We start from the raw sequence: 4,397 nt of genomic DNA on the forward strand, positions 1-4,397 counted from the left end.
TTACCAATCATTATACGATAATAATAATTTTAAACATTTTTTTTTTAAGCACTGAAATTTGAATTAAACAATACATTTTCACTTTACATTATTTACTTATTATTTGAAATGATAATTTGAGTCATCATTTAATTAGGTTTCGTACATATACTTTTTTTTATTATTTTCTATTTCTCATTTACTTACTGATTCGTGTATTGTTAAAATTTAATTTTTAGTGCTTATCTGAAAAAATTTAATTATTATACTCATTTCTTAGTGGTCATTTATATACAAATGCTAGAATTAAACCATTGCCACGAGATCACCAATGTAATTTTAAATGTAAAATATAGAATAGAAAAACCTACGATCCCATAATTGGGAGAGAATTATCGTTATATAAATTATTTAAACTAAAAATAGAAGATCATTGGACGCTACTACAGAATTGTTAACTTGTAAAAAATTTAAAAGTTATATTGACTTTTAATATTTTTAATTTTGCACGTTGTAACTTTTTAACGAATATTAACTATTTTGTTACATTTATTAAGAAGAAAAATATCTCGTTAAGGAGATTTCTTTCATTCAATTCGTTAAAGTATAATTAGTAAAATCTTTTTTAAGTATTTCAATTTCTACAGTTATTAAATAAAATTGTAAATTATTAATTTCACGTACACTCCGCAAGTTATCCTCCTCTAATTTTCGCCAGAATGTATTCAATTAATATAAACACTATTTTATTTTGGCATATACTCAGAAAAAAAATTAACTTGAATCAAGAGAAAAATTCTTAAACCAAAAATACTTTTGAAGAGTTTCACTGTCTTCAATCTAAACGAAAAATTCTTGAATCAAGTAAAATTTATATAAACTGAGAAAAATTTCTTAAAGAATTTTTAAACTTAAACCAAGAAAATTCAATTTTTTTAAATTATTTGATTGATTCAAGTTAATTTTTTTTTCCTGTGTATCTACAACGAAATTTACATGTCTATATTTTTCAATATTGAATATTTTTTTTAACTTCAAGATGAGCACAATGATATTTTGTTCAGTATAACAAAAACACACTATAAAATAATACGAGCTATTAACATTGATTATTTTTAAATTTCTTAAATTATAATTTATCTTAAAAAAAAAAAAAAAACAAAAAGTATTTAATGACAGACTAATCGATATCCTTAATGTAAGAGATAAAATTTTATGAATGAAATTTATTTTTTATAAATATATCATTCGTTATTAAACTGAAAAATTATTTTATTAAATAATTTTCTTGTTTTATTCAACTATAAAATTGTTAAAAATAATTACTTGATCAAATTTTTTATTATTCAAATTTTTTTATCATTATTTTATTTTAATTGAAAAAACATAAGATACTGCAAAAAAAGTTTTAATAATTTTTATCATTGGAAATTTCTTTTCTTGAAATTATTCAAACCATTACCTATATATGGTGAAATTTTTTTAATTTCTAGTACATCATATTGTTACGATAAACTTTGTATATTAATAAAAAAAAACATTATCCTGATTTAAGCAAGCAATTTTTGAATCAAGATCATATTGCTAAAATTTTACAATCTTGAATGAAGTAAAAAAATTCTTGACTCCAGTAAAATTTAATTATCGTCATATTGATCTTTACTCATTTTATTTTTCTATTTTAAAAATAACAGTGACTTATTCTCATGAATTTAGTTAAATTAAAATAAAAATATTTTTCTTTCATAAAGTGCTTAAAACTGTTTGACTGTGAAGTAAATATCGATTTTGTATTTTCATAATATTGAAAAAAACTCAAGCTCTTCTTAATTTTTTTAAACTCTTCTTAAAAATTTTAATTTCACGTCATAAGGATACGTATAATATAGTTTAATTTATACTAAATTTAATTATCTTTTCACCACACCTTTTTTCACGACCAAATTTTAAAAATTTTACTACACTGAAACTCAAAATTTGCTATTGAAATAAATAACGAAAATGCAAACGTTGGTCACGTGTAGTTTTTTTTTCTCAAGCCACAATTAATAACGATTTAGTATTTGAACAAAAAATTGAGTATTTAATAAAATAATCATTTTTTCAATTTTAATTAGTGCTGATACATATATTAATAAACCTTTTATACCTTACTTGATCCAGCTTGCATATTAAATTTACTATTGTGAGCAGTCCTTGGCAGATTAGAATTTTGAATTGTTGTTAAATTTTCTCTATTCGTTTCATTATTTCTCAATTCAAATTCAAGCTCTTCGTCATATGTATCATCATCGTTTTCTTTTTCTTCTTCGTTCTTTTTATCCTCGTCATTATCGACTGAATCTTTGTTTCCCTGCAAAATATTCAAAATGTTTTAAAATATGAAATTTTAACTTTTCATTGCAACCTTTGATTCAAGAGTATTGAATTTTACATTACTCTTACATTTTACATTATTAATATTGAGTACATACCTTATTTCTAACTAAACTACCCTTTTGGTGAGCATTTAGGATCTCGTCAACCCTACTTTTTCTTGATGATACCAAATTTCGTTTCTTATTCTGGAAAAAAAAAAAATATATATATATACATGTGTCATGAGAAGTTCTTTAAGGTTGACTAAAAATGCTTAACAAAATTACTTGTACATACTTTTCTAACTAGTTTAGCCTTTAGAACACCTACTTCTTCATTTTCCGATGAGGAGGTACAAGGCGAAGAATAATTTGTTATTTTTGGAATCCGATAACGCAAGTTAGGATCTTTCAATTCCTTGACAGAATCTGAAGTTTAAAATCAATTAGTTATCATGAATCAGTGTGGATGAATTTTAATAATATTTTTACATAATTATGATTTAAAAAAATAATTAACCAATAAACATATCTAAAATCTCTTAATTATTAACACTTTCAAATAATTTTCAACGAGTTTTCAACAAATTTTTTTTTTTTTTAATAATAATAACTTCTTATAATAAGTGTAGGTTTCTTTTAATCAAGCATGTTATATACAATATAAAAATGATTTTAATACTTAAAAATTATTTGTTAATATTTAATAAAATTTCATTCATCGGTTTATAAGCAAAAAAACGAAAACAAAAAAAAAACAGTTTTCTAATATTAATCTGAATGCATAACATAAATTAAAACATCTAGTTTAGTCAGTAAATATTCAAAGAAAAACTGTATAGTATTAACATAAGAAGTTTTTTAGATTTATAAATTTATCTAGTTTGAACAAATTTTATGAAAAGCGCAAAAACTTTTCATCTGATTTACGCCAGGATTTACTTGACAGTAAAAAAAAAGAAAAAAAAAAGGTCGAATAAACTGAATAATTTTTGACTATTAAAAACTTTTCGGTAAAATCGTTGAGGCATAGATTAATTTTTTACGTTAAAAATTTTAATACAGATAAAATCAATTTTAACAAATACTCAATAAGTAATAAAACGTACACAAAATATATTTGATGTTATGAATCATATAATCTTCATAACTTATATAATAATTGATAACATAAAATATTTTTTGCTATTAATATTTTTTTGAAACAGAGCATAAGTACTTGTCAACGATTTCTTCGTGTGTATTTTTATTAATTTTCGTTTCCATAGTTTGAAATAATATGCATAATTTTTTATTACATTTATACCGAAAAATTTTTAAAACATATGATAATTGTCAACAATTAGCTTATGTTTCAATATTTGTTTGCATTATATCATTTTTATAAAATAAGGTACATAAGTACATTATGTTTTTTTGTTTTAACTCAGACACACGTACACTGCCATAGTATTAATAAAAAGATACACATTTTAAGAACACGTCACATAGTCTTGAAATATAATTAAGATCTTTTTAACGAAAGCTTTTATCACTAAGATCATTTATCAGAACGAAATAACAAATTTAGAATGGCTATTTTCACAAATTACGATTTTAATAAAGCATTTATATTGTAAATTTATTAAATTCACAATTACTAATAAAATAAAAAAAAAATAAAAATAGATTATTAAAAATAGTTGCAAACTGAACTACGTCAACAGATGTATGTGTGCTTTTTGCGAGAGTGTATGTTTAGATATTACTTAAGATAAGAGTTTCTCTTTGTACTAATATACGTTAACAGCCGAGTCCAGTGATTGCAGTTTTAATCGTACTTAGCGAAACGTATATGATAGAATTTTGAAAAAACGCTTCTCTTAGAGATAATAGATAATTTATCAAACTATTTCACCACAAAGCGCTTTTAATTTCATTCATTTCATGAAACAATGCGTAAACTGCAGATTGCTCTGCTTGTGGGAGTGCGACAGAGATACTTCCGTTTGAACTCCGTGAGAGCAAAGCGAGAAAAAAGATGGTACTCGCCTGCTTAAGAACTAAATCCTCGTCTTTAAT

The 4,397-nt window shown here is 22.9% G+C and overlaps 1 long non-coding RNA gene across 1 annotated transcript; it reads right to left on the minus strand.

Annotated features, from left to right (window-relative positions):
• Positions 1-2,104: 2,104 nt before the first annotated feature.
• LOC123274765 lies at positions 2,105-2,859 on the minus strand. The gene is made up of 3 exons (XR_006511571.1): positions 2,635-2,859; positions 2,454-2,543; positions 2,105-2,332 (listed from the first exon to the last, which is right to left on the minus strand). It is a non-coding gene; the product is annotated as an uncharacterized LOC123274765 (long non-coding RNA).
• Between the last annotated feature and the right edge of the window lie 1,538 nt (positions 2,860-4,397).

The sequence above is a fragment of the Cotesia glomerata genome, unplaced genomic scaffold, assembly GCF_020080835.1.
Source record: "Cotesia glomerata isolate CgM1 unplaced genomic scaffold, MPM_Cglom_v2.3 scaffold_719, whole genome shotgun sequence".
Taxonomy (NCBI): domain Eukaryota; kingdom Metazoa; phylum Arthropoda; class Insecta; order Hymenoptera; family Braconidae; genus Cotesia; species Cotesia glomerata.